Genomic DNA, 25,536 nt, shown 5'->3' with positions numbered 1-25,536 from the left:
AAAAACACAAAAGAACATATATTCAGCACTTAAAGATTTATACTCCCATACTCATAGCCATTCATTCTTTTTTATACTTATTTTATAATTGAAGGATAATTGCTCTACAGAATTTTGTTGTTTTCTATCAAACTGCAACGTGAATCAGCCATCAGTTCAGTTCAGTTCAGTTGCTCAGTTGTGTCCGACTCTTTGTGACCCCACGAACCACAGCATGCCAGGCCTCTATGTCCATCACCAACTGCCGGAGTCTACCCAAACCCATGTCCATTGAGTTGGTTATGCCATCCAACCATCTCATCCTCTGTCATCCCGTTCTCCTCCTGCCTTCAATCTTTCCCAGCATCAGAGTCTTTTCCAGTGAGTCAGTTCTTCGCATCAGGTGGCCAAAATATTGGAGTTTCAGCTTCAACATCAGTCCTTCCAATGAACACCCAGGACTGATCTCCTTTAGGATGGACTGGTTGGATCTACTTGCAGACCAAGGGACTCTCAAGGGTCTTTTCCAACACCACAGTTCAAAAGCATCAATTCTTCAGTGCTCAGCTTTCTTTATAGTTTTACTCTCACAATCATACATGACCACTGGAAAAACCATAGCCTTGACTAGACAGACCTTTGTTGGCAAAGTAACGTCTCTGATTTTGAATATGCTGTCTAGGTTGGTCATAATTTTCCTTCCAAGGAGTAAGTGTCTTTTAATTTCATGGCTGAAATCACCATCTGCAGTGATTTTGGAGCCACCCAAAATAAAGTCAGCCACTGTTTCCACTGTTTCCCTATCTATTTGCCATGAAGTGATGGGACTGGATGCCATGATTTTCGTTTTCTAAATGTCGAGCTATAGGCCAACTTTTTCACTCTCCTCTTTCACTTTCATCAAGAGACTCTTTAGTTCTTCTTCACTTTCTGCTGTAAGGGTGGTATCATCTCCTTATCTAAGGTTATTGATATTTCTCCTGGAAATCTTGTTTCCAGCTTGTGTTTCTTCCAGCCCAGCACTTCTCATGATGTACTTTGCATATAAGTAAATAAACAGGGTGACAATATGCACCCTTGATGTACTCCTTTTCCTATTTGGAAAAAGTCTGTTGTTCCATGTCCAGTTCTATCTGTTACTTCCTGACCTGCATATAGGTTTCTCAAGAGGCAGATCAGGTAGTCTGGTATTCCCATCTCCTTCAGAATTTTCCACAGTTTATTGTGATCACACAGTCAAAGGCTTTGGCATAGTCAATAAAACAGAAATAGATGTTTTTCTGGAACTCTCTTGCTTTTTCGATGATCCAGTGGATGTTGACAATTTGATCTCTGGTTCCTCTGCCTTTTTTAAAACCAGCTTGAACATCTGGAAGTTCACGGTTCACGTATTGCTAAAGTCTGGCTTGGAGAATGTGAGATGAGTGCAATTGTGATTGGAATGAAAACTGACCTTTTCCAATCCTTTGGCCACTACCGAGTCTTCCAAATTTGCTGACATATTGAGTCCAGCACTGTCACAGCATCATCTTTTAGGATTTGAAATAGCTCAACTGGAATTCCATCACCTCCACTAGCTTTGATTGTAGTGATACTTCATAAGGCCCACTTGAGTTCACATTCCAAGATGTCTGGCTTTAGGTGAGTGTGAGTGATCACACTATCATGATTATCTGGGTCGTGAAGATCTTTTTTGTACAGTTCGTCTGTGTATTCTTGCCACCTCTTCTTAATACCTTCTGCTTCTGTTAGGTCCATATAATTTGTCCTTTATGAATCAACCATTGGTATACATACATCGCCTCCCTTTTGAACCTTCCTCCCATTTACCTCCCCATCTGAACCCTCTAGGTTGATACATAGCCCTTGTTTAAATTTCTTGAGCTATAGAGCAAATTCCCATTGGCTATCTACTTTACATATGGTAATGTAAGTTTCCATGATACTCTTTCCATACGTCTCACCCTCTCCTCCCCTCTCTCCATATCCATCAGTCTATTGTCTATGTATTTTTCTCCATTTGCTGCCCTGCTCTTCTTCTGGGACCACTCTAGTTCAAATATCGGTGCCTTTGACATTGTCCCAGAGGTCTCTGAGACTATCCTCAGTTCTTTTCATTCTTTTTAATTTATTCTGCTCTTCATAAGTTATTTCCACCATTTTATCTTCCAGTTCATGGATTTGTTCTTCTGCTTCAGCTATTCTGCTATTGATTCCTTCTAGAGTATTTTTAATTTCAGTAATTGTGTTGTTTCTCTCTGTTTATTCTTTAATTCTTCTAGGTCTTTGCTAATTGATTGTTGCATTTTTTCCATTCTGTTTTCAAGGTTTTTGATCATCTTTACTATCATTATCCTGAATTATTTTTCAGGTAGTTTGCCTATTTCCTCTTCATTTATTTGGACTTCTGTGTTTCTAGTTTGTTCCTTCATTTGTGTAGTATTTCTCTGCCTTTTCATTATATTATTTTTAACTATCTCTGTTTGAAATCTCCTTTTCCTGGGCTTCAAAGTTGAATTCTTTCTTCCTTTTGGTTTCTGCCTTCCTAAGGTCAGTCCAGTGGTTTGTGTAAGCTTCATACACGGTGAGATTTGCACTGAGTTTTGTTGTTGCTGTTGTTATTATTATTGCTGCTGCTGTTGTTGTTTGTGTGTTTTTCCTCTGATGGGCAAGGCTGAGTGAGGTGGTAATCCTGTCTGCTGACGATTGGGTTTGTATTTTTGTTTTGTTTGTTGTTTAGATGAGGTGTCCTGCAGGGTGCTAGTGGTGGTTCAGTGATGCCGTGTCTTCTTTCAGGAGGTTTTCTTTGTGTGAGTTCTAAATATTTGATACTCCCTAGGGTTAGTTCTCTGGTAGTCTAGGTTCTTGGAGTCACTGCTTCCATCCCAATGGCTCAGGGCTTGATGTTGAATTTTGTGTGGTTCTATATATTCTTTTCTGCTGGTCAGGTACTCCTGTCCACTCACAGCTGGTGTTCTGCATGCACTTCTGTGTCTGAAGGTGTATTCCTCATGTATCTGTGGAGAGATGTACTCCACGTCCACCTACTCCTCCACCATCTTGTTAACTATTGCATATTTTTAATACAGTTCTCTCTCTCTTGAGATGTTCTCTCTGTTCTCTCTTTGCCTTCAATAAACTCTCCTGGAGGATTGGCAAGTCAGAATGGCATCAGGATTCTGGGCCTTAGAAGCCAGTGGACTCAGATTGGGGCTCCACAGTAGCACCTCACAGGTTGGTATTGCTGCCCTGGGAGCTTCTGAGCATTGGTTCTCATAGGAGTGAGACTTGAAGCCTGCACCACCATTCATTCTTAATAGCCCACAATCATCAACTGATGGATGGATAAACACATTGTGATACATTGAGGTAATGGAATACTGTTCAGCAATCAACAAGAACTAGCTGCTAGCTCAGTAACATGTATAGATACAAAAATCATTATACTAAGTGAAAGCAACCAGGCTTATAGCCTACATATTGCATGATTTCTTTTAAAAGAATTTCTGGAGAAGACAACATTTAAGGACAAAAAGTAGATTCAGATCAGATCAGATCAGATCAGTCACTCAGTCGTGTCTGACTCTTTGCGACCCCATGAATTGCAGCACGCCAGGCCTCCCTGTCCATCACCAACTCCCTGAGTTCACCCAGACTCATGTCCATCTAGTCAGTGATGCCATCCAGCCATCTCATCCTCTGTCGTCCCCTTCTCCTCTTGCCCCCAATCCTTCCCAGCATCAGAGTCTTTTCCAATGAGTCAACTCTTTGCATGAGGTGGCCAAAGTACTGGAGTTTCAGCTTTAGCATCATTCATTCCGAAGAACACCCAGGACTGATCTCCTTTAGAATGGACTGGTTGGATCTCCTTGCAGTCCAAGGGACTCTCAAGAGTCTTCTCCAACACCACAGTTCAAAAGCATCAATTCTTCAGTGCTCAGCCTTCTTCACAGTCCAACTCTCACATCCATACATGACCACAGGAAAAACCATAGCCTTGACTAGACGAACCTTTGTTGGCAAAGTAATGTCTCTGCTTTTGAATATGCTATCTAGGTTGGTCATAACTTTCCTTCCAAGGAGTAAGCGTCTTACTGGATGCCAACGATGGGAGTTGTGGGAAAAAAGTGATTGAGAAGAGGCACTAGAGATATTTTCTGTGTGTGTATTAGTTGCTTAGTCATGTCCAACTCTTTGACACCCCATGGAATGTGGCCTGCTAGGCTCCTCTGTCCATGGAATTCTACAGGTAAGAATATAGGAGTGGGTGGCCATTTCCTTCTCTAGGTGATCTTCCCAACCCAGGGATTGAACCCAGGTCTCCTGAATTGAAGGTAGATTGTTACAGTCTGAGCCACCAGGGAAGCTCCTGGTGGGGACCTTTCTCAGAGAACTTTCTGTGGTTAATGGAAATGTCCTATGTCATGATTATGATTGTGCTTCCATGACTCTTTTTCAAAAAACTCATGGAATTATACACTTAAACATGCTAATGTTAAAAAGATGCTGATGTTCTTTATATGTTAATTATAACTCAATAAACTAATTTAAAATAATCCATATATATAATTGATATAAAATAAAGAGAAACATACTAATGACTAAAACATTAGTTTTACAATTTAGAGCATTATTTAAATTCCTAAATGAATATAACATTTTCTTTTCTACTCCTCTACAGTAAGATTTATATTGTGTGATTAAACAACTATATCACTACATTTAGTTTCTTGGAAATAAAATAATTTAAAAATTATCATTTATCTTTTGAAAAATACAGAAATGAACTATTTAAGATGAATTTGTTGGACTAGCCTTATAAACTGTTTTAATAAGATTAATTAGCAGTATCCATTAAGCAGCTGACATTCAGGACTGTGTTAGCAGATATATAAAAGATACAAAGATTCAAGGACCATCTACATTAAGTAGCAAAGTTAAAATATCAGAAATGACTCTTATGCAGTGGAATATGTAATAAGAATTAGACAAGAGAAGGAAACTTGTTTATAGGGACTTAGGAAATCTGACGGAGAAGGCAATGGCACCCCTCTCCAGTACTCCTGCCTGGAAAATCCCATGGATGGAGGAGCCTGGTAGGCTGCAGTCCATGGGGTCGCTGAGGGTCAGACACGAATTGAATGACTTCACTTTCACTTTTTACTTTCATGCATTGGAGAAGGAAATGGCAACCCACTCCAGTGTTCTTGCCTGCAGAATCCCAGGGACAGGGGAGCCTGGTGGGCTGCCATCATGGGGTCACACAGAGTCGGACACGACTGAAGTGACTTAGCAGCAGCAGCAGAAGGAAATCTGACAAGAGAGTGGGAACAGAGAAGGGTGCATCCTTTCTTACTTAGTTGGCCAGAAGAAGATAAAGTGAAGGGTGTATATGACCCACAAAGGTAAAAACATTTACTTGTTGTTGTTTTTCAGTCAGTAAGTCATATCTGACTCTGTGACCCCATGGATTGCAGCATGCCAAGCTTCGCTATTCTTCAAAAATATTTACTATGTGATCACTAATTGAAAAAGTCTGCTAACCTTTGATCAGGAAAAATTAAAGTTTGATAATATAATGCTTATTTAAGTAAGCTAAATGCAATATAAGTAGGAAAATTTCTCAGAGTAGGAAGTAAAAAAACTGGACTATGGCATTGTTGAGTCTATTATTTTCTGTGATAATCAATTTTCATTTTAAAGTGAGCAACTGATATTCACTTTCCTTGGCTTTTCTTTCTTGAATTAATGTGGTTGTTATCTGCTTCTCTCAAAGATCTATCATACTATTTAATTACTTAAGAAGAAGTTTAGGAAAACTAATACCAATATCTTATAAAATTTTATATTAGATCAGAGCTCTTTTTATTCCCATTTTTCAAGGGTTGAAACTGAGGCTAGGATAAGTTTTATTTTTGTAAATTAATCTCTTTATTTTAATTGGAGGCTAATTACTTTACAATATTGTAGTGGTTTTTGCCATGCATTGACATAAATCAGCCATGGTGTACATGTGTCTCCCATCCTGAACCCCGCTCCGACCTCCCTCCCCATCCCATCCCTCAGGGTTGTCCCATTGACCGGCCCTGAGTGCCCTGTCTCATGCATCGAACCTAGACAAATTTTATTTCTCTAAAACAACATTTTAGTAATGGTATAGTCAAGATCCCCACTCAACTACATGACTCCAGGTTGTGTGTGTTCCTTTTTATCATTTTCATTACTGAATGACAGTCAATGGGGAAATATTGTTTCTTTGGTATATGAAAGCATATGAGAGGAAAGAAGTATTAAGAATTTTGGAAAATATGATGGCTTTTAGTTTAGAAGCTCAGCAATTCAATCTAACTTGGCTGCATTTTACCACATTAATTTGACATGTTCAACTGCCTTGCCCAAATCAGATGAAAGTGGTGATTTATATCAGCACAACATGAAAACACTAGTTATTTCAAGGAACATAATAATCAAAGAAATGAGCATCTGACTCACTGTTTCCTGCCTTTTTCTGTGTGGAGTATCTCATAAAGAGGGGGGAAAATGGACAGTTTTAAAGGAGCTGATATTTGGTAAAATATAATTAAACAATCAAAAATAATGAATTAAACTTGAGTCAATATATAAAAATTTCAAACAAATAAGAGAAAAAGCAGGTCACTGCAATGTCCTAAATCTTTTCCTACTCTGTCTAAATATTTTCAAACAAGCTTCATGTTGAGGTGCTTGCTTTGTGATATTTAACTTTCTATGTATATATTTTGTCAGATAGAGTTAAAAAAATACTCCAAAACACATTGAATTTTCCTTTCCAGTGACATCTAGAGAACACACTACAACAGAGTGAACGATAAAAACATGTATTTTTAAAAACTGATTTGTAAAGATTTTAAAGGAATGTCAAAATGAATTTTTTTATAAGTGCCAAGTTCAGAAACTATCAAGCAGCCAGTTAAATCTGTTATTACAAATGTTTCTCTGCTAAGTGGCAGTCTGGATGGAATGAAGGTTGGGGAAAAATAGATACAAGCATATGTATGGCTGAATCTCTTCACTGTTCACCAAACTAGCACAACATTGTTCATGAACTCTACTCCAGTACAAAATAAAAAGTTTAATTAAAAAATGTTTCTCTGACTAGCAGAGTTTGGGTATAAATAGTCTTTTTCTGTATAATTTAAGGGTATATAAATTATATTTTATTATTTATTTTACATAGGAAAGCATACATAATAAAAAAAAATACATGAGTCCTATATTTCTCTATTTCATTCAATATGCTTCCATTATCACATATCTTTTCTGGATTCTAAATAATTGTTGAGATACAAACTTGACCATTCAATTATTCTGTTTGGTAAAAATATGAAATTTTCTACATTTGTGCTATTTGTTTTCATATATTGTTTCTAAGTGAAGTTGCCCAGTTGTGTCTGACTCTTTGCAACCCCATGGACTGTAGCCTACCAGGCTCCTCCATCCATGGGATTTTCCAGGCAAGAATAGTGATTTTAATAGTGCTGAGTATTCACCTCAGCAAACTACCACTCAAACTACCACACAATTGCACTCATCTCACATGCTGGGTAAAGTAATGTTCAAAATTCTCCAAGCCAGGCTTTAGCAATACATGAACCGTGAACTTCCTGATGTTCAAGCTGGTTTTAAAAAAGGAAGAGGAACAGAGATCAAATTGCCAACATCCGCTGGATCATCGAAAAAGCAAGAGAGTTCCAGAAAAACATCTATTTCTGCTTTATTGACTATACCAAAGCCTTTGACTGTGTGGATCACAATAAACTGTGGAAAATTCTGAAAGAGATGGGAATACCGGACCACCTGACCTGCTTCTTGAGAAACCTATATGCAGGTCAGGAAGCAACAGTTAGAACTGGACATGGAACAACAGACTGGTTCCAAATAGGAAAAGGAATATGTCAAGGCTGTATACTGTCACCCTGCTTATTTAACTTCTATGCAGACTACATCATGAGAAACCCTGGACTGGAAGAAGCACAAGCTGGAATCAAGATTGCCGGGAGAAATATCAGTAACCTCAGATATGCAGATGACACCACCCTTATGGCAGAAAGTGAAGAGGAACTAAAAAGCCTCTTGATGAAAGTGAAAGTGGAGAGTGAAAAAGTTGGCTTAAAGCTCAACATTCAGAAAACGAAGATCATGCCATCCGGCCCCATAACTTCATGGGAAATAGATGGGGAAACAGTGGAAACATGTCAGACTTTATTTTTTCGGGCTCCAAAATTACTGCAGATGGTGACTTCAGCCATGAAATTAAAAGACACTTACTCCTTGGAAGGAAAGTTATGACCAACCTTGATAGCATATTCAAAAGCAGAGACATTACTTTGCCAACAAAGGTCTGTCTAATCAAGGCTATGGTTTTTCCAGTAGTCATGTATATGGATGTGAGAGTTGGACTGTGAAGAAAGCTGAGCGCAGAAGAATTGATGCTTTTGAACTGCAGTGTTGGAAAAGACTCTTGAGAGTCCCTTGGACTTCAAGGAGATCCAACCAGTGCATTCTAAAGGGGATCAGTCCTGGGTGTTCTTTGGAAGGAATGATGCTAAAGCTGAAACTCCAGTACTTTGGCCACCTCATGCGAAGAGTTGACTCATTGGAAAAGACTCTGATGATGGGAGGGATTGGGGGCAGGAGGAGAAGGGGATGACAGAGGATGAGATGGCTGGATGGCATCACTGACTCGATGGATGTGAGTCTGAGTGAACTCCGCGAGTTGGTGATGGACAGGGAGGCCTGGCGTGCTGCGATTCATGGGGTCACAAAGAGTCGGACACAACTGAGTGACTGAACTGAACTGAACTGATGATCATTTTGCAATTTATTCAAATATCAAATCATTATATTGTACACTACAAGCTAATATAATGTATGTCAATTATACCTCAATATATAGAGACAGAGAGCAATTAGCAAAGCTATCTAGTGAACTTTCACTTCACTGACCAATGACTTTGCTTCATTTTTTCTTTCAAGGATTACTTTTCCATGTCTAACCCTCAGATTCACATTTTCAAGTGTTACTCATCTTCTAGTTGCCTTGTTGTCAGCTTGATATCAGCAAATACCTGCAAACTGGTAATTAATGTTAGCAGATAATGATTTAAAGTGTCATTGCTCTCACAAGTATTTTTATTATAAGAGGATTCTTGAAGACAGATTCACAAGACAATATCGAATTTAATGCTTACTATCCTCCAAATCAGAGAAGGCAATGGCACCCCACTCCAGTACTCTTGCCTGGAAAATCCCATGGACAGAGGAGCCTGGTAGGCTGCAGTCCATGGGGTCACCAAGAGTCAGACATGACTGAGCGACCTCACTTTCACTTTTCACTTTCATACATTGGAGAAGGAAATGGCAACCCACTCCAGTGTTCTTGCCTGGAGAATCCCAGGGACAGGGGAGCCTGGTGGGCTGCTGTCTATGGGTTCGCACAGAGTCGGATACGACTGAAGCAATTTAGCAACAGCAGCAGCAGCATCCTCCAAATATTTGGCTAATTGCTTTACACAAACTATCTCTTAATTCTCACAATGATCTTGTGAGGTAGTTTGTATTATCCTTCTTTACAGGTAAGATAACTGAACTCATTTCACATGTTTGCAAAGTAATGCTCAATATTCTCCAAGCCAGGCTTCAACAGTACATGAACGGAGAATTTCCATATTATTCAAGCTGCATTTTAAAAAGGCAGAGAAATGAGAGATCAAATTGCCAACATCTGTTGGATCACAGAAAAAAAACAAGAGAATTCCAGGAAAACATCTACTTCTGATCAATTGACTATACTAAAGCTTTTGACTGTGTGATTCACAACAAACTGTGGAAAATTCTTAAAGAGATGGGGATACTAGACCACCTTACCTGCCTCCTGAGAAATCTGTATGCAGGGCAAGAAGCAAAAGTTAGGACAAAACATGGAACAGACTGACTCCAAATTGGGAAAGGAGTACATCAAGGCTGTATATTGTCACCCTGCTTATTTAACTTATATGCAGAGTACATCATGAGAAATGCTGGGCTGGATGAAGCACAAGCTGGAATCAAGATTGCTGGGAGAAATATAAATAACCTCAGATATGCAGATGACATCATCCTTATGGCAGAAAGTGAAGAAGAACTAAAGAGCCTCTTGATGAGGGTGAAGGAGGAGAGTGAAAAAGTTAGCTTACAACTCAACATCGAAAAAACTAAGATCATGGTATCCGGGTCAATCACTTCATGGCAAATAGATGGGAAACAGTGGAAACAGTGACAGACTTTGTTTCTTGGGCCCAAAATCACTGCAGATGGTGACTGAAGCCAGGAAATTAAAAGACACTTGCTCCTTGGAAGGAAAGCTATGACAAACCTAGACAGCATATTAAAAAGCAGACACGTTACTTTGCCGACAGAGGTCTGTATAGTCAAAGCTATGGTTTTTCCAGTTGTCATATATGGATGTGCCAGTTGGACCATAAAGAAAGTTGAGAGCCAAAGAATTGATGCTTTTGAACTGTGGTGTTGGAGAAGACTCTTTAGAGTTCCTTGGACTGCAAGAAGATCAAATAAGTCAATCCCAAAGGAAATAAATCCTGAATATTCATTGGAAGGACTGATGATGAACCTCCAATACTTCAACCACCTGATGCAAAGAGCTGGCTCATTAGAAAAGACCCTGATGCTGGGAAAGATTGAAGGCAGGAGGAGAAGGGAATTACAGAGGAAGAGATGGTTGGATGGCATCACTGACTCAATGGACTGGGTTTGTTCAAACTCTGGGAGATGGTGAAAGACAGGGAAGCCTGTTTCACTGAAGTCGATAGGGTAGCAAAGAGATATGACTGAGGGCCTGAACAACAACAAGGTTTAATTTAACAAGACAATAGCAAGTGTCAGAGTCAGGTTGAGAATCCTGGGTGTCTGAGTCCAAATCATAGGTGAATGACTCTGATACAGTATAGCTCTTGGAAAGAGGAGACTACCTAGTATTCCTTTATCACCCTGTTTAGATGGTCACCTACTTGTATTCTCTTGATTTGTTTACTTTTACAACATCTGGTTCCATAGTGACTTTAAGGCTGGTATATATTCATCTTCAATTAGTTCAGGTCAAACTATCTTTGTTGTTGTTGTTCAGTCACCAGGTAGTGTCTGACTCTTTGTGATCCCATGGACAGCAGCATGCCAGGCCTCCCTGTCCACCACAGTCTTCCAGAGTTTGCCCAAATTCACATCCATTGAATTGGCAATGCCATCCAACCATCTCATCTTGTCATAATTCTTTTATTTCCTTAGTACTATATGTCTTTGCTGAAGCTTAATAGCTCGGACACAAGTTCTAAAGGCCTCCTTTGCTCGGTCCTAATTAAAACTTCACAAAAGAGAAATTGCAGGGCTAGAGGAAATTCAGGGAGTAGCATCTGGAATAAAACCATGTCCTTTAGTCATGCAGCATCCTTTGAGGTTTGAGTACTTTTCTGAAATGGATAAAGTATGTATTAGAGAGTTTACAGTGAGAGTGTTAAAGGGACAATGAACTGCATTTTGCTCCTGTGTTGCTTGTATGCCAGGTCTTAAGCATTGCTATAACTTCTAATTTATACATTCGGCTATATTCTATGATGGTTCAAAACATATATGCAGAAATAAAATGTTAGTCTGTAAACCATTATGTAATGCCATTAATCCAGTTTTCTTGGCTATAATATAACTGAGCATTATATTTTATTCTCCTTCACTTTAAGATTCAGGTTACACTCAGCACTGTGTTACCAATGGGTGCCATGGAGTCCCCATAATTCTGTGATTGGAGGAGGGACAATAGGGGGATGGATTGGTTTGGAGAGCATGTTTGGGGGAACTGGACCTGTTTCTATATTTTTGAATTTTTAGGGAGACAGATATATCAGACTGGGCATTTATTTTGCCTGGGACTCAGTCACACATAATTTTACAAGATCACCAAGGCAAACAATACTAGGTCACCTAATGCGAAGTGTTGACTCATTGGAAAAGACTCTGATGCTGGGAGGGATTGGGGGCAGGAGGAGAAGGGGACGACAGAGAATGAGATGGCTGGATGGCATCACTGACTCGATGGACGTGAGTCTGAGTGAACTCTGGGAGTTGGTGATGGACAGGGAGTTGGTGATGGACATGCTGCGATTCATGGGGTCGCAAAGAGTTGGACACGACTGAGCGACTGAACTGAACTGAACTGAAAGTTAGGATAAGCTAAGGGTCCAGGCAGTAGAATAAAGAAAATGATAACATTTTTTGGAAATAAATATTAATTATTATGTTTTTTATCTGGATGCAGGTGGATATTTCTTCTACTTTAAATCAACTTTATTGGGACTTGGCTTGCATCTTCTAAGGTCTTTTCACACCTGTCTCAGGATCTACTGGGTTTCCCAGGAGGTGCTAGTGGTGAAGAACCTTCCTGCCAATGCAGGAGACATAAGAGATGTGGGTTCGATCTCCAGGTTGGGAAGATCCCTGGAGGAGGGCAAAGCAACCCAATCCAGTATTGTTGCCTGGAGAATCCCAGGGATAGGGGAAACTGGTAGGCTGCAGTTCATAGGGTCACAAGGAGTCTGACACGACTGAAGTGACTTAGTATGCACGTACTACACCTCTTGAGGATATAAGCTCCTCTCTTTTAAAGGCATTAAGCCTCTGGTGTTTCATGGCATATAGAAGGTGTATTAAACTTTGATTATTCTAGCTTTTGCAAGTTTAAAACTACAACAATGCAATCTTTAAATAGTCAATAAATCTTTTTCATCCAAGCAGTTAATTCTTACAAACATTTGGAGTTAAAAAATGTGAACTATAGGTATTTTTAATTTCAATGTGATCTGTTGCAACTTGTGCCACATAAATGCACAAATTCTGTCAGTAATTCAAAGTTATTTAAACCAGTTGGTATCACAGAAACAGAACAGCTATTTTTTGCTTGTTATATTGGGTTTTTTCCCCCATGACGTTTACTATACAAAGAGAAATCATGCTGCTCACACTGTAAACACTCTTGCTGAGAGCTTTCAATCAATCTCATAATCAATCCTGAGACAACTATGCTGATTATGCCTAAAATTATAGTCTCCTGCCCAGACCCCTTTCCTAGACTTCAGACTTATACATGCAGTTTTCTGTACTATCTCAGTTCAGTTCAGTTCAGTTCAGTTGCTCAGTCATGTTTGACTCTTTGCGACCTCATGAATCGCAGCACACCAGGCCTCCCTGTCCATCACCAACTCCCCGAGTTCACTCAGACTCACGTCCATCGAGTCAATGATGCCATCCAGCCATCTCATCCTCTGTCGTCCCCTTCTCCTCCTGCCCCCAATCCCTCCCAGCATCAGAGTCTTTTCCAATGAGTCAGCTCTTCGCATGAGGTGGCCAAAGTACTGGAGTTTCAGCTTTAGCATCATTCCTTCCAAAGAACACCCAGGGCTGATCTCCTTTAGAATGGTCTGGTTGGATCTCCTTGCAGTCCAAGGGACTCTCAAAAGAGTTTTCTCCAACACCACAGTTCAAAAGCATCAATTCCTCGGCACTCAGCTTTCTTCACAGTACAACTCTCACATCCATACATGACTACTAGAAAAACCATAGCCTTGGCTAGATGGACCTTTGTTGGCAAAGTAATGTCTCTGCTTTTGAATATGCTATCTAGGTAGGTCTAACTTTCCTTCCAAGGAGTAAGTGTCTTTTAATTTCATGGCTGCAGTCACCATCTGCAGTGATTTTGGAGCCCCCCTCCAAAAAAAAAAAAACAAAGTCTGACACTGTTTCTACTGTTTCCCCATCTATTTCCCATGAACTGATGGGACTGGATGCCACGATCTTCGTTTTCTGAATGTTGAGCTTTAAGCCAACTTTTTCACTCTCCACTTTCACTTTCACCAAGAGGCTTTTTAGTTCCTCTTCACTTTCTGCCATAAGGGTGGTGTCATCTGCATATCTGAGGTTATTGATATTTCTCCTGGCAATCTTAATTACAGCTTGTGCTTCTTGGCCCAGCGTTTCTCATGATGTACTCTGTATATAAGTTAAATAAGCAGGGTGACAGTATACAGCCTTGACATACTCCTTTTCCTATTTGGAATCAGTCTGTTGTTCCATGTCCAGTTCTAACTGTTGCTTCCTGACTTGCATATAGGTTTCTCAAGAGGCAGGTCAGGGGGTCTGGTATTCCCATCTCTTTCAGAATTTTCCACAGTTTATTGTGATCCACACAGTCAAAGATATGGCATAGTCAATAAAGCAGAAATAGATGTTTTTCTGGAACTCTCTTGCTTTTGCCATGATCCAGTAGATGTTGGCAATTTTGTCTCTTGTTCCTCTGCATTTTCTAAAACCAGCTTGAACATCAGAAGTTCACGGTTCACATATTGCTGAAGCCTGGCTTGGAGAATTTTGAGCATTACTTAACTAGCGTGTGAGTGCAATTGTGTGGTACTTTGAGCATTCTTTGGCATTCCTTTTCTTTGGGATTGGAATTAAAACTGACCTTTTGCAGTCCTGTGGCCACTGCTGAGTTTTCCAAGTTTGCTGGCATATTGAGTGCAGCACTTTCACAGCATCATCTTTCAGGATTTGAAATAGCTCAACTGGAATTCTATCACCTCCACTAGTTTTGTTTGTAACGATGCTTTCTAAGGCCCACTTGACTTCACATTCCAGGATGTCTGGCTCTAGGTGAGTGATCACACCATTGTGATTATCTTGGTCATAAAGATCTTTTTTGTACAGTTCTTCTGTATATTCTTGCCACCTCTTAATATCTTCTGCTTCTGTTAGGTCCATATCATTTCTGTCCTTTATCGAGCCCATTTTGCATGAAATGTTCCCTTGATATCTCTAATTTTCTTGAAGAGCTCTCTAGTCTTTCCCATTCTGTTGTTTTCCTCTATTTCTTTGCATTGATCACTGAAGAAGGCTCTGTACTATCTACAGGTACATAATTCTTCACATATCCATGACTCAACTAAACTTATTCTGTTCTAAACCAATTTTATATCTTAGCCATAACACTAAGTTCTTTTTCTACCTCAAATTCTGTTTGATTAGTGAATGAATGATTGAATCAATTAATCTCCAGAAGCAATTATATAAAATAAAAATTATTTTAAATAGGCATATTAAGATTTTACATATTATTTCTAAAATAATAGAAATAAAATACATAATTTTAAATTGAGTAGAAGGAAATATTCATTTAAAAACTTCTGTTAATTAAAAAAAGTCTGAAAAAGTAAAATGAGGGTAAATAAATCATATAAAAAGGATAGTAATTAGGAAAAAATGAGGTGGTATAAATAAAAAGGCTAAGTTCATTAATTAAAAGATAATATATACTCAATAAGCATTTGATGAATGAAACAGTAAGTACAATATGTGATATTATAAAATAAGAATTTTGAGAGGTTAATGAGTCCATTTTTTTTAAAAGAAGTCTTATTTCCGTTCATGGTATAAAGTGTATGTGTGTATATGTATATATATATATATATATATATATATATATATATATATACATACATATATTTAGTTTGCTTTACCCAAAATATATATTATATGGCATAAAATATACCAGAGACTGAAATCCTGGTTCCATCATTTACTAAGGATGAGAGCTTAAGTGTTTTGCTTAATCCTTCTAAAGTTTCATTAGGTGCCTCATCTCTACAATAGGGATGACAAATACTCGCTAACTCGCAGATAATTTGCAAGGATTATGCTGGCTGTGCTGTGTTTAGTCACTCAGTCATGTCCAACTCTTTGCCACCCCATGGACTGTAGTCTGCCAGGCTTCTCTGTTCATGGGATTCTCCAGGCAAGAATAGTGGAGTGGGTACCTTATCCATTCTCCAGGGGATCTTCCCAATCCAGGAATCAAACCAGGCTCTCCTGCATTGCAGGCAGATTCTTTACCAGCTGAGCTACAAGGGAAGCCCTTGCAAGGATTTTATGGTTCAACAAATATGAAACTATGATTGTATATTGTAAAATGTTGCATTGTTGATATATTTTTAACTGCAATCTAGGAGATATACAAGAATCTTAATTTCCACTTTTATATAAGTGTGTAAGCTTCTAAGATAATACTTCTGCACAAAATAGTACTAAAACATATTTAAAGTTAAATAATAATGACTGATTTGCTATTTAAAAGTCTGTGGTAATAACATATAAACCTTTAAGTAATTCTATGCTTGGTCATAGATTTTATGAGGCTTATTTTTACATTTTCAGAGAGCTTTTTTAAAATAGTAAAATCCTGAATTTCAAAATTTCTAAATGACAGAAATTGCGTGGGATTTTCCACACAAGAGTACTGGAGTGGGTTGCCATTGCCTTCTCCAATAAGAAAATGGATTTGATGGCTATTTCTGAATATTATTTAATCTTTGATGCATAAAATGTTTATAATTTCATATAGTTATCACTAAATTTTAGTACTTGCTAAACTTTGAAATAATAATCATATTTGAATACTATTATTTGAAATAATAATATTTGAATGTGACATTAGGTGACCCAAATATCTATCATAAGTAAGAGTTGGTTATTATAAACTGATAGCAGGAGCCTGATAAAAACTTTTTAAAGCCCTATGAAACTCTCATTAGAATCAGGACATTTATTCAGTTATTAAACATGCATTTAATGAATACTTACTTTTCTACTTTTTCATATACTTACAAGTGTCAGGTATTGCACTAAGTATTAGAGATACAAATATGAGGTAGAAGGTTTTGCACCATTAAGGAACATATAATCTACTAGGGGAAATTAAAATATTAGGAAATATTTACTTACAACACTTTACTTCATTTAAATTTTTGATAAAATAAAATAATAAACCAATTAAGCGACTTCACTTTCACTTTTCACTTTCATGCATTGGAGAAGGAAATGGCAAGCCACTCCAGGGTTCTTTCCTGGAAAATCCCAGGGACGGGAGCCTGGTGGACTGCCGTCTATGGAGTCGCACAGAGTCGGACACGACTGAAGTGACTTAGCAGCAGCAGTAGTAAGGAAATGGCAGCAGCAGCAGCAGCAGTAAAATAAGAGTGGGGAACAAAAGATATTCAAGCATCAGTTAACTAGGTATACTGTGATGACCTATTAGATTGGCCAACCATTCCATAACATTTTATGGAAAAACCTAAACGAACATTTGGCCAACCCAATATGTAACTATTTCAACTTGACAGAAATGTGGGGTTGAGATTCTAGTATGGATCAGGTTATTTATTCATTTCAGAGTGCACAATCTCATCCCACCAAAACAAAGGCCGTTGTTGAGGCCTTTGCTAACAGGTGCCAGACCAGGAAAGCAATCACAAGGTCTTTCTCATTGAGTAGCCCTGGCTTATTCTTTCTACACTCGCCCTTCCTCTACAGCAAGAATTTTTTGACTTGACCTCCCCAAGACTATTTCAAAGTTGTCTTTCTAATTGATAAAACAATGCATTAAGATTAATCCACTATTTCACAGTATGATTGTGACCTAAATTTAAAAATCCAATCAGGTTAGAGTTTTTATTTTTATTTTATATTTATTTTATTCTTCCATATTGATGATATGAATCATGTTCACTTATCTCTTCTTCAATTCACATCATTATAAGAGAAAGGTGAATGGTAAGAAATTTTTCTTACTACACATCTGATCTATTTTTTTTTGTTCTTAGGATTTCTTTCTCAGTTTCTGATAGTTATATATGGGCTAAAAACCTTGGCCAGTTTTATTTATTTATGAATATTATGCATGTACTCACTCAACAAATGTTTTGAGCCCATACTCCATGCCAGTCATTGTTCTAGACATGAGGCTAAGCACTGAACAAAAACTACAAAAATTCTGCCCTCATGGGATTTATATTCTATTTCAAGAGGACAGGGAATAAGCAAGTAAGTAAATTTCTACCATGTATGGAAAGCAATGATCATTGTAGAGAAAAAGAAAACAGAGAAAGAGGAAAGGAATTGTGGGGGTTCATATCAAAATAGGAAAATTAGAAAAACTTTCAACAAGCATGTAAGTTTTGAAGGAAGATTTGAATGTGAAGTAGTGAGCCATTCAAATGGCAAGCATAAGAAGAATCAGGCATTGAAAATAGCAACTGGAAAGACTTTGAGGCAAGACTATACCTAGTTCCTGTGGAATATCAGAGAAACTAATATAACTATGTATGAAAAAGCAAAAAAGAGAATAGTAGATAAGGTCAGAGAGATTATATGGCATCAAATGCTGAGGATTGTCCAAGTTATTTTCAGTCAGTCATTTCAGACACTCAGTCATGTTCGACTCTTTGTGACCTCGTGGATTGTAGCAAGCCAGGCCTCCTTGTCCATCATCAACTCCCGGAATTTACTCAAACTCATGTCCTTTGAGTTGATGATGACATCCAACAATATCATCCTCTGTCATCGCCTTCTCCTCCCACCTTCAATCTTTCCCAGCATCAGGGTCTTTACAAATGAGTAAGTTCTTCACATCAGGTGGCCAAAGTATTGGAGTTTCGGCTTCAGCATCAGTCCTTCCAATGAATATTCAGGACTGATTTCCTCTAGGATTGACTGGTTTGATCTTCTTGCAGTCCAAGGTGTTCTCAAGAGTCTTCTCCACCACAGTTTAAAAGCATCAATTGTTCAGTGCTCAGCTTCCTTTATAGTCCATCTCTTGCATCCATATATGACTACTGAAAAAACCATACCTTTGACTACATGGACCTTTGTTGTAAAATAATATTTCCGCTTTCTAATAGTCTTTCTAGGTTGGTCATAGCTTTTCTTCCAAGGAGCAAGCATCTTAATTTCATGGCTGCAGTCACCATCTGCAGTAATTTTGGAGCCCAAAACAATGAGCTGGAGTAGTGGCTACCTGGTGCCAGAGCGACTGTGAGGAAATACCCCATGTCCAAAGGCAGAGAAGCCCCAGAAATACAGTAGGCACTGAAGCAGCAGCTGTGCTGCACTGGAGCAACTTTGCAGAGATACCTCATGCCCAAGGGCAAAGGAGAAGCCCCAGAAAGATGGTAGGAGGGATGAAACTGCATTTAGAATCAAACCCCCATACCAGCCAGAGATGCTCAGAAGGCTCAAACAAACCTTGTGTGTACCAGGATGCAGAGACCCCACAGAGACTGAGACGGAACTGTGTTTGAGTGTGTCTTGTGGAGGTACGGGTCAGCAGTGGACTGCTGCAGAGGCAGGGGCTCTGGGTGCAGCAGACTTGGTTATGGCATAAGCCATACTCCTCTTGGAGGAGGTCGTCATTAACCCCACCACAGAGTCACCAGAACTTACACAGGACTGGGAAACAGACTCTTGGAGGGCACAAACAGAAATTTGTGTGCACCAGGACCCAGGAGAAAGGAGCAGTGACCCCACAAGAGACTGACCCATACATGCCCATGAGTGTCCAGGAGTCTCCTACGGAAGCGTTGGTGTGGTGGTGGCCTGCTTCAGGGTTGGAGGCACTGAGTGTAGCAGTTCCTGCATGGGACCTTATGAAGGAGGTCACCATTATCTTCATTACCTCCACCATAGTTTTGGCCCCAGGTCAAATAACAAGGAGAAAACATAGCCCTGCCCATCAAGAGAAAATTGGATTAAAGATTTACTGAGCATGGCCCTGCCCATCAGAACAAGGCCTAGTTTCCCCCTCAGTAAGTCTCTCCCATCAGGAAGCTTCCATAAGCCTCTTATCCTTCTCCATCAGAAGGCAGAGAAAATGAAAACCACAGTCACAGAAAACTAACCAATCTGATCGCGTGGACCATAGCCTTGTCTAATTCAAGCTATTGTCAGTAAGGACTTGAGCACTGACTGTGAATGAGATGGTATATTAGTCTGCCTAGGGTGCCATTACAAAATGTCATAGACTGGCTGGCTTAAACAACAGTAAATGATACTGAGGCTGAAAGTCTGAGATCAGGGTTTCAGCTTAGTTGGTTTCTGCTGAAAGGTCTCTGACTGGCAGATGGACACATTCTCACTAAATTGTCACATTATGGAAAGAAAGAGCAAGCTCTCTGATGTCTGTTCTTATAGGGGCACTAATTCCATCAAGGGGGTCCTACCCTCAAGGTCCCTCTATACACCTAATTACTTCCCAAAGGAACCATCTCCAAACACTGGGGCTTCATATGAACTTAAGGGTAACTCAATTCAATCTTTAGCAGACAGGAAGTCTTTGGAGTGTTTTGGACAGAGAAGTGACATGATAAAAACTATAAGGCTATGGAGTTTCCAGTGGTCATGTATGGATATGAGAGTTGGACCATAAAGAAATCTGAGTGCAAAATAACTGATGCTTTTGAACTGTGGTGTTGGATAAGACTCTTGAGAGTCCCTTGGACTGCAAGGAGATCCAGCCAGTCCATTCTAAAGGAAATCAGTCCTGAATATTCATTGGAAAGACTGATGCTGAAGCTGAAACTCAAGTACTTTGGCCACCTGATGCAAAGAGCTGACTCATTAGAAAAGACCCTGATGCTGGGAAAGATTGAGGGAAGGAGGAGCAGGGGATGACAGAGGATGAGATGGTTGGATGGCACCACCGACTCAATGGACATGGGTTTGGGTGAACTGCGGGAGTTGGTGATGGACAGGGAGGCCTGGTGTGCTACAGTTCATGCAGTCGCAAAGAGTCAGACACGACTGAGCAACTGAACTGAACTGAAGGTCACTCTTAGCTACCATGTTGAGAACAGATTTTAAAAAGATAAAGGCAAAAATAATAGAGAACCATTAAAAGGCTACTGCAATAACTCAGGTAGGTGATAATTATACCTTATACTAGAGAACTGGCATGGAAGGTATGAGAAATTGTCAGGTTTCAGATAAAATTTATAGTAGGGCCAATAAAATTGCTGACAATTTTTATGTGAGATGTGAAGGAAAGTAAAAAAAAAAAAAGTCTCAAACACTGATGAATTGCAAGGAATGGAATTGTCATTAATTTAGGGAGAAAATATCTCATATTTGGGGAAGATATAACCAGGAGTTCAATGTTACTCATGGGTAAGTTTGCAGTGCCTATTAGCCATGCAAATGGGAATGCTGAGTAATCAGTTAGATGTACAACCAGATTCCTGATTGGAGACATACATTTGGGAGATGTCAGTATTTAAAGAGTATTGTGGGGTGAAATATCAGGGACTGAGGGTATATTAAAGAAAGAAGTTCAAAACCTGACTCGTGAGTGGCTGTAAGATTATGAGTTTGAGGAGATGGGGCAAAATCAACACAGGGGATTACAAAGTAAGGTAAGAGGAAAACTAGTGTGTGTGGAATTCTGCAAGAAAGTGTTTTATAAAAGAAGGAGTTTCCAATATGAGGAGTGACAATAACGTTGTAATGTTAAAAAATGTCATAAACTGAGGTAAATCCATACAATGGAATACTATCAGCAATATGGAATAACGTACCGACAAATATGGACGCACCTTAGAAACATTAAGTGCATACACACAGAGACTGCACATTGTATAATTTCACTAAAATAAAATTTTTAGGAAAGGTAAAAATGTAGAGACAGAAAGTAGATCAGTGATGGCATGAGGACATGGGTGGAAATGCCTGTGTGAAATAATGGAAGTTCTAAACTCGGGCTGTGGTGAGAGTGGCACAATTGTGTTAAACATACAAAAGCTCACTGAACTGTACGCTTAAAGCAGGTGAGTATACTGGGGTAGAAATTGGCTCTCAATAAATCTATTAAAAAGTTAGAGAAAGACAGAGAAAGAGGGCAGAAAGAAAGAAAGAGACAAAGAGACAGCATCAGAGTTGAACTGGATAATGCACATACAAAGCCTCTGAAGAGTTTGCTATGGAGAGGAGTGGAAAAAAATGAGGTGGTAGCTGAAAAAGGAGAGGTTTGCTTTGTATTGTTTTGACCCAGAAGAAAGTAAGCAATCTCTGGTGAAAATTTAGAAGAGCAGAACAGAGAATTACTAAAGCAATTTATTTAAGTAGATAAATAAGGATGGATTACAGTACAAAGGTTGAGGAATGGACCTTAGAAGCACAGCAGTACATCTATACTAAAGAAGAGAGGTTAGAATATGAAACAAATGTTAATGAGTGTGTAATTTGGTGATGAAGGCTTGTATAAGTTATCTTCTAATTGCTTTTCTTTTCACAATGAAATGGTTATCAGCTGAAAGTGAGGATGGGAGAAAAATTGAATGATCGGAGACACACTGAAGTTTTGACAAAATTACAGTGAGAGGGCTAGGTTTGTTTTTTTCCCCTCAATTTCTGGTCAGCATAAGTGTACTTGAGATTCATAGTTTGGATTTTAAATTTAGACTGTGTGCATGAGTGCTAAGTCACTTCAATCGTGTCTGACTCTGAAACCCTATGGACTGTAGCCCACCAGGGAATCTGTCCATGGGATTTTCTAGGCAAGAATATTGGAGTGAGTTGCCATGCCCTCTTCCAGGGTATCTTCTCAAGCCAAAGATCCAAACCACATCTCTATGTCTCCTGCATTGGCAGGCAGGTTCTTTACCACTAGCACCACCTGGGAAGCCCCAAAATTTAGACTAATGTGCCTAACTATTTTTATAGTGTCATATATACATACATATGTATATACATATGTATTGGCTATACTGTGCGGCTTGTGGGATCTGAGTACTCAACTGACCAGGGATCGAACCTGTTCCCTTGGCAATGAAAGGGTGGAATCCTAACCACAGGACTGTGAGGGAATTCCCTTTATAGTCATATAAAGTTGAGTAGTTTTAGGTTGAAGAATGGATTTACATTGGGATTAGGATTTTGTTGAGTGTTGTGAGGCAAAAGAAGATTGAAGTAATTAAGGTTGTAAGCAAGAAAAATGATAATGATTGAAGGAGAAAAATGAGACTCAAAGAATGGGAACAAAGGTGAAAAGGAGGTAATATCAACGATTTGCAGATTTCAATGAGGTTGAAGCGTTCCCGAAATCAAGGAAGCAGTGAACAGAAAATGTACAAATTCTCAGTTGCTCAGCCAAGTCTAACTCTTCGTGGCTCCATGGCTTGTAGCCTTCCAGGCTCCTTGGCTTGTAGCCTTCCAGGCTCCTCTTGCACATGGAATTTTCCAGGCAAGAATACTGGAGAGGCATGCCATTTCCTCTACTGGAGTAGGGTACTGTTTCCTACTCCAGGAGATCTTCCTGATCCAGGGAACAAACTTGAGTCCCCTGTGTCTTCTACGTTGGCAGGCAGATTCTTTACCGCTAGTGCTACCTTAACTGGAAGCCCAGTTAAGAAACCAGAGCTGCTGATAATAGCAGATGAAGTGCCTGAGAATGATTGTAAACCAAGACCACTGGAATGGCAAAAAGAATACAAAATGAAAAGGAGTAAGCTGGGAGCGTGTAAATGACAGCAACGAAGATTTACATAGTCTAAACTGAAATTTTAAAAACAGAGGGGTCTTTTTTTTTTTTTTGTAAGGAGAATAGGGAATGTGCAATAAGGAGAAAGGAGAATATGTGTTCCAGTCTCACTTTGAATGGCGCATAAACAATCTGACAGAATAAACAGACATAACTTTAAAGGGCGGCAGTGGAAGCCATGTATTTGCGGGATGTGCAAGTTTCAGTTGGAACCAGAATATAATTGACATGCTTAAAAAAAACTAGAGATATATTATAGGATTTGGCTAATCAAGGGATAAATGACCAACTTGTAAGTGTTAGACATTGGCCTGGAAGCTGAGCTACTGTAGTTATTTCGGGTCATGCATGTGTCCCCCCAAATTCTGTCATGTTAACACTGATGTTTGAATAGTCATTTCATATAACACTTCAACATGTGTACCTAGTAGAATATAACCTCCTCTACAAATTTAAATTATCTAATAAGTCTAATATTTCTTATGACACATATATTGTCATATACAATAACAAATAAGCCAGCTTTATTCTTGTTGATCTCAAAGATTACAGTTTTATTTATTTAATCAATTATTCATGCGTATTCTTATCTTATGCTTGTCATGTATACAATTCATTATACTGTTTTTTCCCATTATAAACCTTCTGTATACAGTTTTATCTGCCAATTGGAAAATTTGTTTATGTGTAATCTTACTGTTTTGCTTCTTGAATCATTCTCTCTCATTTCATTTTTTAACATATGTTTCAACAGCCCTACAACATAGATTGTATCTCAGAGAAAATCTTGCTTTTTCCCCATGGGAGTCACTGCATATTGCTAATCCCTGTAAAGTTGCTGATGAACACATTCATCCTCTGCAGTCTGTTGCCTCTTCCCCTCCCCTCCTTTCCCTAGCCCCGCTCCATCTTCCCCTCCTTTATTATCTCTAACACTTATTTATCTAATACTTCTCTTCAGACTAAATATAATAACCCAACATTAAACATAACATATTAATTTCATAGGATTCTCTTAAGCCTACTAAAATCCATTTTTAAAAAGGTAAAACACATGTAGGTAAGACTGGATATCTTTTCTGTAAAGTTCACAAACTACTCACAAAAGGATTGGAACAACTGAATTGACATATTGGAATGAAGTTGGTATAACTTAGCAATTATTCCTCACAGTGATTATTATCTTAGTTTCAAAGTAAAATATTTTCAAAAACATTTTCCCGTTGAAACTTAGTTTACTTTTCTTTCAATTAAAAAGAAAATTAGGGTCTGATAGAGATGAGGAACTTTAAAAAAACTGATTTGAGGTCTTATTGTAAAGCATGATAAGGATTATCTATGATAGAACAAAATTGGGCCCCAACACTACACTAGTAATGCAACCTAGAGACAAGTTTGGTTTTCACTCTAAACAAAAAAAGAAAAATTGATTGAGGTACCAGGATCTTGAATTCTGTTTCCACTTGTTAACTAAAATCTTCATTATTTCTCAAGTAGAAATAGACATTTGATTCTCTTTCTCTTTAATTGATGCTGGCCTTTCTTAAATTGCATTATAGGAAAACTTTACTGAGTTGCAAAGAAGTACTCACTTCAAACTATAGAACTTAAACAAAATGGATATAATTATCTGTGAGTTGGAGAGAGGGGAAATAATTAATCTGAGCACAGTTGACTATTCTGTTACTTCAAACCCTGAGAAATACTTACCTACTATTATAACTTTTACAAACAAGAACTCAGGTAGTCAGAAAATAACAAGGAAATCATAGCTGTATGAAACTCAAGAAATATTTCTTAACATTTTTTGTTCCAGTGTGAAAAATTACCCCATAAACAACCCAGTTTCCAGCTTATCTTCTGAAACAAGAGGCACATTGATGTTCAGTTAACTCAGCTCTGACATTGCCAACAATTTTGAAAAGTTTCTAACTCTCTCAGCTTATCACTTTCCCTGTGCTCCAGGTAGTATATTCCTCCCTGGTGGCAGGCAGAGAGAGACATCCATAACCAGGATGGTCCACACTCAGGCCATAAAACAGTCTTATCAGAGGAGCTCAGTCTCCTGTCCTGTGGCATTTAGAGAATATGGTCTTTAATTACTCACCTGGTGCCCTGAT

The 25,536-nt window shown here is 38.7% G+C and overlaps 1 protein-coding gene across 1 annotated transcript in view; it reads right to left on the bottom strand.

The window, feature by feature from the left end:
• CNTN5 (contactin 5) overlaps window positions 1-25,536 on the bottom strand; it is a 1,686,091-nt gene that overhangs the window by 497,852 nt on the left and 1,162,703 nt on the right. The gene's annotated exons all lie outside the window — the stretch shown is intronic.

Source organism: Bubalus bubalis, chromosome 16, assembly GCF_019923935.1.
Source record: "Bubalus bubalis isolate 160015118507 breed Murrah chromosome 16, NDDB_SH_1, whole genome shotgun sequence".
Taxonomy (NCBI): domain Eukaryota; kingdom Metazoa; phylum Chordata; class Mammalia; order Artiodactyla; family Bovidae; genus Bubalus; species Bubalus bubalis.
The sequence above is the reverse complement of the archived record's forward strand: the minus strand, read 5'-3'. Positions and strand labels throughout refer to the sequence as shown.